Source organism: Triticum dicoccoides, chromosome 5A, assembly GCF_002162155.2.
Source record: "Triticum dicoccoides isolate Atlit2015 ecotype Zavitan chromosome 5A, WEW_v2.0, whole genome shotgun sequence".
Lineage (NCBI taxonomy): Eukaryota > Viridiplantae > Streptophyta > Magnoliopsida > Poales > Poaceae > Triticum > Triticum dicoccoides.
The window spans coordinates 557918321-557932468 of record NC_041388.1 but is presented as its reverse complement, the minus strand read 5'-3'; positions in this window follow the sequence as shown (position 1 = coordinate 557932468).

Sequence of the window (14148 nt, the reverse complement as noted above, 5' to 3'; positions counted from 1 at the left end):
CTCTGGGAGTTCCTTCCTAAGGATGTACGCGATGTACGGCACTGTCCAGTCGGGAGTGATCACCAAAACCTCCATGATCAAGTCGACCACGGCCGGGACTTCGACTTTAGTCGGATCAGTGGTGATCTTTGGTTGTGGGGGTTCTTCAGTGAAAGGATCTTCCTAGACTGAAGGTGTATGAATATGTTCCAAAAACACATTACTGGGAATGGCTTATCTCTTGGAACCTATCTTCGCCAAATCATCCGCTGCTTGATTTTTCAATCGGGGTATGTGATGGAGCTCTAAACCCTCAAACTTCTTCTCTAACTTTCTCACTCCATTACAATAGTCAGTCATAGCCGGGCTTCTGATGTCCCACTCCTTCATTACTTGATTCACCACCAAATCTGAGTCGCCGTAGACCATGAGGCGACGGACGCTGAGTGAAATGGCCATACGCAACCCGTACAAAAGTGCCTCATATTCAGCTTCATTGTTGGAGTAATCAAAATGAATCTAGAGAACATAGAGGAGCTTGTCACCTCGGGGGGATGCCAATACTACCCCAACACCAAAACCATTCAGCATCTTAAATCCATAAAAGAACATGGTCCAATGGTTCGAGTGAATCTGAGTCAGCAGTTGCTGTTTGCTCCACTTGACGAGGAAATCTGCTATTGTCTGGGACTTGATAGCTTTCTTTGCCTCAAACCTGATATCCAAGGGGAGGAGTTAAATCGCCCACTTTTCCACTCGCCCAGTTGCATCTCTGTTGTTTAGAATTTCTGACAATGGTGCTTTGCTGACGACTGTAATGGAGTGATCAGAGAAATAATGTGCAACCTTCTTCATGGTCATGTAAATACCATAAACAAGCTTCTGATAATGTGGATATCTTTGCTTGGATGGAGTCAGAATTCAGAAACATAGTATACTGGGCGCTGAACTTTATAGGCTTTTCCTTCTTCTTCCCGCTCGACCGTGAGTACTATACTGACAACTTGTCAAGTGGCTGCAATATAAAGCAGTAAAGGCTCTTTGCTGATTGGGGCAGCGAGCACCGGCTGGGTGGAAAGCAGGGCTTTGAGTTCTGCAAATGTTGCATCAGCTTCAGGAGTCCACTCGAACTTGTCGGATTTCTTCATCAGTCGGTAAAGAGGCAATGCCTTTTCAACGAGGCGAGAAATGAATCGACTCAAGGCGGCCAAACAACCAGTAAGCTTCTGGACATCATGCACACACACACAGGACGCTTCATTCGGAGTATGGCACCAACTTTATTTGGGTTTACATCGATCCCTCGTTCGGAAACAAGGAAGCCGAGTAACTTTCCGCCAGGAACTCCGAATGTGCACTTTGATGGGTTAAGCTTGATATCATATCTTCTCAGGTTGGCAAAGGTTTTAGCAAGGTCAGTCAGCAGGTCGGAACCTTTACGCGACTTGACCACAATGTCATCCATGTATGCTTCCACATTTCGACTGATTTGAGTGAGCAAACACTTCTGAATCATCCTCATGAATGTAGCTCCAGCGTTCTTGAGACCGAACGACATGGTGACATAACAAAAACACCTGAATGGTGTGATGAAAGATGTTTTTATCTCATCAGGTCCATACAGTCAGATCTGATGATACCCGGAATAGGCGTCTAGAAAAGACAAACTCTCACACCCCATAGTCGAGTCGACAATCTGGTCGATGCGGGGGAGAGGAAAATGATCTTTTGGGCGGGCCTGATTGATATGCTTGAAGTCAATGCACATGCGAAGTGAGTCGTCCTTCTTGGGGACCATAACAACATTGGCAAGCCACTCAGAGTGGTAAATCTCTTGGATGAACTCAGCTGCTAGGAGCCGGGCCACTTCCTCACCAATTGCTTTTCTCTTCTGTATGGCGGACCATCGGAGATGTTTCTTGACTGGTTTTACTTTTGGGTCGACTCGCAAACGATGCTCAGCCAATCCCCTGGGTACACCCGGCATGTCACGGCTTGGTTTCACCGGACGACTGAAATGCAGAATCTATGGCAGGCTTCTTGGAGCGTAGCAAATCACTTGGATCTGCATTTTTCTGGTATTCTTGCATTTCGACAACTGCCATTTGTGCATCGGTGATTTTTGAGCCCTTCTGGAAGCACTCTTCTGCCTTCTGCCGATTGCCAGTGATAGTGATCACTCCTCTAGGACCAGGCATTTTCAATTCGAGGTACACGTAACACGTTCGAGCCATGAAACGTGCATAGGCAGGCCTACCCAGAATAGCATGATAAGCACTCTGGAAATCCACTACTTCAAATGTCAACTTTTCCTTGCGGTAATTCTTGGAATCACCGAAAACTACATCAAGGGCGATCTGGCTGAGTGATTCAGCCTTCTTGCCAGGTATAACGCCATGGAAACTCATATTACTTTCGCTGAGCTTGGACATCGGAATCCCCATTCCCTTCAAGGTTTCAGCATAAAGGATATTCAGGCTGCTACCACCATCCATCAGCACTTTAGTCAGTCGAGTGCCTTCAACAACCGGGTCGACCACCAACGCTTGCCTCCCAGGGGTGGCTATACATGCTGGATGGTCAGACTGGTCAAACGTGATGGCAGTCTAGGACCACTTCAAATAACTTGGTGTTGCCGGAGCAACCATGCTCGCTTCTCTATTGATAACTTTTAATCGACTTTTTCTCTCAACATCAGCAAAAATCATCAGAGTGGAATTGACATTGGGAAAACCATCATCATCCTATTCCTTATCCTCACCCTTGTCCGACTCTTTTTCCTTCTCCTTCGGTTGTTTCTCTCAAAACTATTGGATTAGGAGTCGACACTACCAAGTGGTGTGCTTAGGATAAATTAGATTACCCTCTTCATCTTTCTTGGTGTGAATGTGGCACGGTAAATCCAACACATCATTTCCATCTTGACCTTTCACTTTCTTGGGGTTCCAGGGCCCTTTGGGCTTCCCCATGAACTTTCCTTGAGCCACAACTAAAGCCTCACCAGGAGCAGCTGGCTCGGCCTTACACTTTGTTTCCGATTGGAAGTACCTCCACCGGTGTCCTGGGCGACTGTTTTGTGCTTGCCACTCCGGAGTCGGTCTTCTTCTTCATCGTTAGCGTATTTGGTGGCAATCTCCATCATCCGAGTCAAGGAAATATCTCCTGTCTGACCGAATTTCATATTCAACTCCCGGTACTTAACGCCTTCTTTGAAGGCACAAACTACTTGGTGATCTGACACATTCTCCACTGTATGGTGTAACATGATCCATATCTAGATACAGTCTCTCAGGGTTTCATTCGGTTTTTGCACACAATGCTGCAACTCAGTCAACCCCGCTGGTCGCTTGCAAGTACCTTCAAAAGTCCTAACAAACACTCGGGCGAGTTCCTCCCAACTGAATATACTGCCATGTGCTAACTGGTTCAGCCATGCTCTCGTCGAGCCTTCCAACATCAGAGGAAGGTGCTTCATGGCGACTTCATCATTGCCACCACCAATCTGTACAGCTACTCGGTAGTCCTCAAGCCAAGTGTTGGGCTTAGACTCACCCGTAAACTTGCTGACTCCAGTCGCCAACCTGAAATTGGGAGGAATCACTGCGGCCCTAATAGCTCTGCTGAAACACTCGAGACCTGAAATGTGCACTCTACCGCCAGTCGTATAATCTCTGTCATAGCCTTCTCTGTGTGCTCTGTTCTTGTCGACCAGACCTTGAATGAGAATAGATCTCGCATCAAAGCCTGGCTCCCTTGGGTCGACTGGTACTCTTCGCTCGCCGTTGTGAGGGCGTCTGTCATCATGCCGCCTAGGCACATATGACCCACTCGGAGGAGGAGGTGTGGGCACTCGATGGCGGTTGCTACCTCTTGAGCTTGCATTGGTTTTCCCCGAAGAGGAAGGGATGATGCAGCAGAGTAGCGTAAGTATTTCCCTCAGTTTTTGAGAACCAAGGTATCAATCCAATAGGAGACCACGTGCAAGTCCCTCGTACCTACACAACACAAAGAGCTCAACGCAACCAACACGATTAGGGGTTGTCAATCCCTTCACGGTCACTTACGGAAGTGAGATCCGATAGATAATATTTTTGGTATTTTTGATATAGAGATGCAAAGTGAAAAGTAAAAGGCAAAGTAAAAAAGCAAAGCAAAGTAAAAGTGATGGAGATTGATATAATGAGAATAGACCCAGGGGCCATAGGTTTCACTAGTGGCTTCTCTCAAGAGCATAAGTTTTCTACGGTGGGTGAACAAATTACTGTTGAGCAATTGACAGAATTGAGCATAGTTATGAGAATATGTAGGCATGATCATGTATATAGGCATCACGTCTGTGACAAGTAGATCGAAACAATTCTGCATCTACTTCTATTACTCCACTCATCGACCGCTATCCAGTATGCATCTAGAGTATTAAGTTAAAAATAGAGTAACGCTTTAAGCAAGATGACATGATGTAGAGAGATAAATTCATGCAATATGAAATAAACCCCATCTTGTTATCCTCGATGGCAACGATGCAATACGTGCCTTGCTGCCCCTTCTGTCACTGGGAAAGGACACCACAAGATCGAACCCAAAGCTAAGCACTTCTCCCATGGCAAGAACTACCAATCTAGTTGGCCAAACCAAACGGATAATTCGAAGATACTTGCAAAGATAACCAATCATACATAAAAGAATTCAGAGAAGATTCAGATATTGTTCATAGATAGACTTGATCATAAACCCACAATTCATCGTTCTCAACAAACACACCGCAAAAGAAGAAGATTACATCGAATAGATCTCCACAAAGAGGGGGAGAACATTGTATTGAGATCCAAAAAGAGAGAAGAAGCCATCTAGCTAATAACTATGGACCCGAAGGTCTGAGGTAAACTACTCACACTTCATCGGAGAGGCTATGGAGATGTAGAAGCCCTCCGTGATGACGGCCCTCTCCGGCGGAGCTCCGAAACAGGCCCCAAGATGGGATCTCGTGGATACAGAAAGTTGCGGCGGTGGAATTAGGTTTTTGGCTCCTGTTCTGATCGTTTGGGGGTACATGGGTATATATAGGAGGAAGGAGTACGTCGGTGGAACACCGAGGGGCCCACGAGGCAGGGGGCGTGCCCTGTAGGGGGGGCGCCCCTACCCTCGTGACCGCCTTCGGTACTTCTTGGAGTAGGGTCCAAGTCTCCTGGGTCTTATCCGAGAAAAAAATCACGTTCCAAAAAGGATTTTTCTGTTTGGACTCCGTTTGATATTCCGTTTCTTCGAAACACTGAAATAGGCAAAAAAAACAGCAATTCTGGGCTGGGCCTCCGGTTAATAGGTTAGTCCCAAAAATAATATAAAAGTGGAAAATAAAGCCCAATATAGTCCAAAATAGTAGATAATATAGCATTGGAGCAATCAAAAATTATAGATACGTTGGAGACGTATCAGGCATCCCCAAGCTTAATTCCTGCTCATCCTCGAGTAGGTAAATGATAAAAAGAGAATTTTTGATGCGGAGTGCTACTTGGCATAATTTCAATGCAAAATTTCTTAATTGTGGTATGGATATTCAGATTAGAAAGATTCAAGACAAAAGTTCATATTGACATAAAGAATAATAACACTTCAAGCATACTAATAAAGTAATTATGTCTTCTCAAAATAACATGGCCAAAGAAAGTTATCCCTACGAAATCATATAGTCTGGCTATGCTCTATCTTCACCACACAAAGTATTTAAATCATGCACAACCCTGATAACAAGCCAAGCAATTGTTTCATACTCTAACTTTTTCTAAACTTTTTCAATCTCCACGCAATACATGAGCGTGAGCCATGGACATAGCACTATGTGGAATAGAAGGGTGGTTGTGGAGAAGACCAAAAGAGGGGAAGATAGTCTCACATCAACTAGGCGTATCAACGGGCTATGGAGATGCCCATCAAAGATATCAATGTGAGTGAGTAGGGATTGCCATGCAACGGATGCACTAGAGCTATAAGTATATGAAAGCTCATCAAAAGAAACTAAGTGGGTGTGCATCCAACTCGCTTGCTCACGAAGACCTAGGGCAATTTGAGGAAGCCCATCATTGGAATATACAAGCCAAGTTCTATAATGAAAAATTCCCACTAGTATATGAAAGTGACATAACGAGAGACTCTCTATCATGAAGATCATGGTGCTACTTTGAAGCACAAGTGTGGTAAAAGGATAGTAACATTGTCCCTTCTCTGTTTTTCTCTCATTTTTTTATTTGGGCCTTTTCTCTCTTTTTTTATGGCCTCTTTTTTTCGTCCGGAGTCTCATCCCGACTTATGGGGGAATCATAGTCTCCATCATCCTTTCCTCACTTGGGACAATGCTCTAGAAAATGATGATCATCACACTTTTGTTTTTGTTACAACTCAACAATTACAACTCGATACTTAGAACAAATATGACTATATGAATGCCTCTGGCGGTGTACCGGGATATGCAATGAATCAAGAGTGACATGTATGAAAGAATTATGAATGGTGGCTTTGCCACAAATATGATGTCAACTACATGATCATGCTAGCAATATGACAATGATGGAGCGTGTCATAATAAACGGAACGGTGGAAAGTTGCATGGCAATATATCTCGGAATGGCTATGGAAATGCCATGATAGGTAGGTATGGTGGCTGTTTTGAGGAAAGTATATGGTGGGTGTATGATACCGGCGAAAGGTGCGCGGTATTAGAGAGGCTAGCAATGGTGGAAGGATGGGAAAAAGTGTGTATAATCCATGGACTCAACATTAGTCACAAAGAACTCATATACTTATTGCAAAAATCTAGAAGTTATCAAAGCAAAGTATTACGCGCATGCTCCTAGGGGGATAGATTGGTAGGAAAAGACCATCGCTCGTCCCCGACCGCCACTCATAAGGAAGACAATCAATAAATCAATTATGCTCCGGCTTCATCACATAACGGTTCACCATACGTGCATGCTACGGGAATCACAAACTTTAACACAAGTATTCTTTAAATTCACAACTACTAAACTAGCATAACTCTAATATTATCACCTCCATATCTCAAAACAATTATCATGCTTCAATCTTCTCTTACTATTCAACGCACTCAAAAGAAAATTTCACGAATCATGAACACCAAGCATATTTATATTAAGCAAATTACCATGCTATTAAGGCTCTCAAAATAATTTAAGTTTAGCATGAGAGATCAATAGTTTCTTTAAAACAAACCACCACCGTGCTCTAAAAGATCTAAGTGAAGCACATAGAGCAAAATTGTAATGCTCAAAAGATATAAGTGAAGCACATAGAGCAAAACTACATAGCTCAAAAGATTTAAGTGAAGCACATAGAGTATTCTATCAAATTTCAATTCAAGTATGGCTCTCTCAAAAGGTGTGTACAGCAAGGATGATTGTGGCATACTAACAGAAAAAGACACAAAAAATACAAGACGCTCCAAGCAAAACACATATCATGTTGGTGAATAAAAATATAGCTCCAAGTAAATTACCGATGGAAGTGGACGAAAGAGGGGATGCCTTCCGGGGCATCCCCAAGCTTTGACTTTTTGGTGTCCTTGGATTATCTTGGGGGTGCCATGGGCATCCCCAAGCTTAGGCTCTTGCCACTCCTTGTTCCATAATCCATCAAAAGAACTCACCCAAAACTTGAAAATTTCACAACACAAAACTCAATAGAAATCTCGTGAGCTCCGTTAGAGAAAGAAAACAAAAGACCACTTCAAGGTACTGTAATGAACTCATTCTTTACTTATTTTGGTGTTAAACCTACTGTATTCCAACTTCTTTATGGATTATAAACTATTTTAGTAACCATAGATTCATCAAAATAAGCAAACAACACACGAAAAACAGAATCTGTCAAAAACAAAACAGTCTGTAGTAATCTGTAACTAACGCAAACTTCTGGAACTCCAAAAAATCTACCAAAATTAGAAGACCTAGATAATTTGTTTATTGATCAGCAGAAATTTTAATCAGTATTTTATCATGTTCTTATGATGATTTTTAGTAATTCGGGCATTGAACGTAAAGTTTTTGGAAATTACAGCAAGATCAAATAACTATCATCCAAGAAGATCCAATAGGTCTAGCTTGGCACAAACACTAATTAAAACACAAAACCACATCCAAACAGAGGGTAGATGGGTTATTTATTCCCTAACAGAAGAAAAGCACAAAAAACAAAAAATAAAATTGGGTTGCCTCCCAATAAGCGCTATCATTTAACGCCCCTAGCTAGGCATAAAAGCAAGGATAGATCTAGGTATTGCCATCTTTGGAAGGCAATCCATAAGTGGCTCTCATGATGGTTTCATATGGCAATTTTATTTTCTTTCTTGGAAAGTGTTCCATGCCATTTTTTAGTGGAAATTGGAATCTAATATTCCCTTCCTTCATATCAATAATCGCACCAACCGTTCTAAGGAAAGGTCTACCAAGAATAATAGGGCAAGAAGAATTGCAATCTTTATCAAGAACAATGAAATCTACGGGCACATAATTCCTATTTGCAACAATAAGAACATCGTTAATCCTTCCCATAGGTTTCTTAATAGCAGAATCCGCGAGATGTAAGTTTAAAGAGCAATCATCAAGATCGCGGAAATCGAGCAAATCACACAAAGTTTTGGGGATAGTGGAGACACTAGCACCCAAATCACATAAAGCATAAAACTCATGATTTTTAATTTTAATTTTGATAGTTGGTTCCCACTCATCATAGAGTTTTCTAGGGATAGATACTTTCAACTCAAGTTTTTCTTCATAAGATTGCATCAAGGCATCAACAATATGTTCGGTAAAGGCTTTCTTTTGACTATAAGCATGCGGAGAATTTAGCACGGATTGCAACAAGGAAATACAATCAATCAAATAGCAACTTTCATAATTAAATTCCTTGAAATCTAATATAGTGGGTTTAGCAACATCTAAATTTTTATTTCTTTCAATCCCACTTTCATTAATTTCATCACAAAGATCTAAATACTCCAAATTTTTGCAACACCTTCTAGGTAAAGGAAGATCATGTTCAGTTTCATCAAGATTCATATTGCAAAACAAAGATTTGATAGGGGACACATCAATAACTTTTAGATCTTCATCTTGATTTTCATAGGTATTGGAAGAACACGCTTTAATAAAGGCATCTTTGGAAGCACGCATCCTAGCGGTTCTTTCCTTGCACTCATCAATGGAAATTCTCATGGCTTTGAGAGACTCATTGATATCATGCTTAGGAGGAATAGATCTAAGCTTTAAAGAATCAACCTCAAGAGAAATTCTATCAACGTTCCTAGCCAAATCATCAACTTTAAGCAGTTTCTCTTCAAGCAAAGCACTAAAATTCTTTTGTGAATTCATAAACTGTTTAACACTATTCTCAAATTCAGAGGGCATCTTATTATAATTTCCATAAGAGTTGTTGTAGGAATTTCCATAATTATTAGAAGGATTACTAGGATATGGCCTAGGATTAAAATTCCCTCTATAAGCGTTGTTACCAAAATTATTCCTACCAACAAAATTCACATCCATAGATTCATTGTTATTCTCAATCAAGGTAGACAAAGGCATATCACTAGGTTCAGAAGAAACACTCTTAGTAGCAAATAATTTCATAAGTTCATCCATCTTTCCACTCAAAACATTGGTTTCTTCTATCGCATGCACTTTTTTATTAGAAGATCTTTCAGTATGCCATTGAGAATAATTAACCATAATATTATCTAGGAGTTTAGTAGCATCTCCTAAAGTGATTTCCATAAAAGTGCCTCCCGCGGCTGAATCTAAAAGATTTCTAGAAGCAAAATTCAATCTGGCATAAAAATTTTGTATAATCATCCACAAATTTAAACCATGAGTAGGGCAATTATGTATCATTAATTTCATTCTCTCCCAAGCTTGTGCAACATGTTCATGATCAAGTTGCTTAAAATTCATAATATCATTTCTAAGAGAGATGATCTTAGCGGGAGGAAAATATTTAGAGATAAAAGCATCTTTGCACTTGTTCCAAGAATCAATACTATTTTTAGGCAAAGACGAAAACCAAGCTTTAGCACGATCTCTAAGCGAAAAAGGAAATAGCTTTAATTTAACGACATCATTATCGACATCATTTTTCTTTTGCATATCACATAAATCAATGAAGCTATTCAGATGAGTAGCGGCATCTTCACTAGGAAGGCCGGCGAATTGATCTTTCATAACAAGATTCAACAAAGCAATATTGATTTCACAAGATTCATTATTGGCAAGAGGAGCAATCGGAGTGCTAAGAAAATCATTATTGTTGGTATTGGTGAAGTCACACAATTTGGTAGTATCTTGAGCCATCGCGACAAACAAGCAACCCAACACACGAGCAAACAAAGGCAAGAGAGAAAAAGGCAAACAGAGAAGGAGAAGGGGAAGGAGAAAGAGAGGGCGAATAAACCGGCAAGGGTGAATTGGGGGGAGAGGAAAACGAGAGGCAAATGGCAAATAATGTAATGCGGGAGATAGGGATTGTGATGGGTACTTGGTATGTTGACTTTTTGCGTAGACTCCCCGGCAACGGCGCCAGAAATCCTTCTTGCTACCTCTTGAGCTTGCGTTGGTTTTCCCCGAAGAGGAAGGGATGATGCAGCAAAGTAGCATAAGTATTTCCCTCAGTTTTTGAGAACCAAGGTATCAATCCAGTAGGAGACCACGCGCAAGTCCCTCGTACCTACACAACACAAAGAGCTCAACGCAACCAACGCGATTAGGGGTTGTCAATCCCTTCACGGTCACTTACGGAAGTGAGATCCGATAGATAATATTTTTTGGTATTTTTGATATAGAGATGCAAAGTGAAAAGTAAAAGGCAAAGTAAAAAAGCAAAGCAAAGTAAAAGTGATGGAGATTGATATAATGAGAATAGACCCGAGGGCCATAGGTTTCACTAGTGGCTTCTCTCAAGAGCATATGTTTTCTACGGTGGGTGAACAAATAACTGTTGAGCAATTGATAGAATTGAGCATAGTTATGAGAATATCTAGGCATGATCATGTATATAGGCATCACGTCCGTGACAAGTAGATAGAAACGATTCTGCATCTACTTCTATTACTCCACTCATCAACCGCTATCCAGCATGCATCTAGAGTATTATGTTAAAAACAGAGTAACGCTTTAAGCAAGATGACATGATTTAGAGAGATAAATTCATGCAATATGAAATAAACCCCATCTTGTTATCCTCGATGGCAACGATGCAATACGTGCCTTGCTGCCCCTTCTGTCACTGGGAAAGGACACCACAAGATCGAACCCAAAGCTAAGCACTTCTCCCATGGCAAGAACTACCAATCTAGTTGGCCAAACCAAACGGATAATTCGAAGAGACTTGCAAAGATAACCAATCATACATAAAAGAATTCAGAGAAGATTCAAATATTGTTCATAGATAGACTTGATCATAAACCCACAATTCATCAGTCTCAACAAACACACTGCAAAAGAAGAAGATTACATCGAATAGATCTCCACAAGAGAGGGGGAGAACATTGTATTGAGATCCAAAAAGAGAGAAGAAGCCATCTAGCTAATAACTATGGACCCAAAGGTCAGCGGTAAACTACTCACACTTCATCGGAGAGGCTATGGTGAGGTAGAAGCCCTCCGTGATGACGGCCCTCTCCGGCGGAGCTCCGGAACAGGCCCGAAGATGGGATCTCGTGGATACATAAAGTTGCGGCGGTGGAATTAGGTTTTTGGCTCCTGTTCTGATCGTTTGGGGGTACATGGGTATATATAGGAGGAAGGAGTACGTCGGTGGAGCACCGAGGGGCCCACGAGGCAGGGGGCGCGCCCTGTAGGGGGGGCGCCCCTACCCTCGTGACCGCCTTCGGTACTTCTTGGAGTAGGGTCCAAGTCTCATGGGTCTTATCCGAGAAGAAAATCACGTTCCAAAAAGGATTTTTCTGTTTGGACTCCGTTCGATATTCCGTTTCTTCGAAACACTGAAATAGGCAAAAAAACTGCAATTCTGGGCTGGGCCTCTAGTTAATAGATTAGTCCCAAAAATAATATAAAAGTGGAAAATAAAGCCCAATATAGTCCAAAATAGTAGATAATTTATCATGCAGCAATCCAAAATTATAGATACGTTGGAGACGTATCAACGGTCAACATGGCCGAGGCGGTGATCATATTGCTCATGGTTTCTGTACTGGTCTTGCCTGTGCCCACGTCCTTCATGCTGCGGGGGCAATCTTGGGCTGTGGGCCAACTGTACTGTATCTACCATCACAGACCTGCTATGAATCCTATTCCGCGACTGAGACACTGCTGTGTTCTGCTCTCCAGCTGCTCGGAGCAAGGCCCGGTGCCAGCCTCCGACTAGGAAGGCTGGATTGACTCTGCTATTCGGGCTGCAGCTGTGAGATTTTGAATCGGAGTGCGGTATACCTGAGTTTGAGGCGGAAAAAGCTACCGTCGACTGGATTCAGGGATCCGCTGCCGAGCACGCTCGTCGAGTGCATGCTGCATGTTCTCCAGTCGAGTGTGCTCAGCCAAGTTGGCCAGGCGCGCTTCCTCCAAGGCCCGGGCCTCGGGGGTTTCTCCAACGATAGGAGTGTGAAGTGCATCCATATTGCGGCGGTGAAGCTCTTCCCTCCGCTTTTCACTATTATTGCGTATCTTGCCTTGGATAGGACATTTCGAATTGTCCTACTTTATGCTTATTGCACTACATGTACCAGTACGCTTCGACGTATTATTCAAATAATAATGCATATTATTAATCTGTTATTGCATTATTTAATTTTTTCTCTTTCTCTTATATGTCCGTTTACGAAATTCCGCACATGCACGCTCGGGTACGGTCAATACGCCAGGGGCTCTCGTTTACCCCGTGATACGGCGCAAGAAGTCCGAACATTTTCGACAGTGCGGCACCCCGAACTTATAACATTATATGCATCAGCTCCGAATCATGTATTGGGTCAAATGTTGGGTTGCCCGGCTCCCATGCTTTGGTACCTTACGTTCCGCTATATCGGCTAAGGTGGCGGTGGGAGAACTACTGCGATTGTGTCCTGGTTCTTCCGGATGAGCACCTCAGTAGAGAAAGCCAAAAACGGACTATCATGATAAGGCGAGAGACTGGTCGCTGTTCGAGAGGTCTCAAGTCCTTAAAGACTTTTTCCGCTTCGGGCGAGGAGTCGGCCTTGTCCGGCTTAGGCGTGTATAGCGCCCCAAATTCGTCCCTCCGAATACCAGGGGCTTCGCCAAAAATTTAGAATCATAGACTTCTATGGCTAAGTGAGAGTGATAAAGCATTATAGTCTGATTGCCTAGTTCGTTCCGCTGAGCACCTTCCTCGAAGGACCCAAAATTGGGGTAAAGAGTGTTCATATTTACCCCGAACACCCCAGTAGTAGCTACATGGGGGCAGAAGCCGACGACTGGCCAACTCTCAGACTTTATAAACGGCCGCACAGAAGGTAATATTTTAAATTGAGAAAGCGTCGCATGGCGCAAAAGAACATGTTTCATATTACAGGATCACATGGGCATGTTCATTCAAAAATTACATCATTGGCACATTCATCTGCCACTAAGCGGGAACCCTTTAGGACGCTCTCATAGTAATTCTCGGGGCAACGATGCTCCTTGCCCTCCGGCGGCCCCTCCTTCACAAGCTTCAAGGCGTCCAGCTTTGCCCAGTGCACCTTCACCCGGGCAAAAGCTCTGTGTGCACCTTCGATGCAGACAGATCGCTTGATGACTTCAAGCCGTGGGCAGGCTTCCACCAGCCACCTCACCAGACCGAAGTAGCTGCCGGACAGGGGCTCGCCAGGCCACATCCGGACTATAAGGCCCCTCATGGCCTGTTCGGCCGCCTTGTGAAGTTTGGCCAACTGCTTCAGCTGGTCACTCAAGGACACGGGGTGTTCGGTCCCAGTATACTGAGACCAGAACAACTTCTCCGTTGAGCTCCCGTCCTCAGCCCAGTAAAACTCTGTGGCATCCAGCACACTACGAGGAAGATCTGCAAACGCTCCTGGAGAGCTCCGAACTCGGGTAAGAAAAAGGAAAGTCTCCTTCACATGCTTGCTTTGCATATTGAATGCCTTACCCGCTGCTATCTTCTTTGCCGCATCAATCTCCTGGAGGGCCTTGT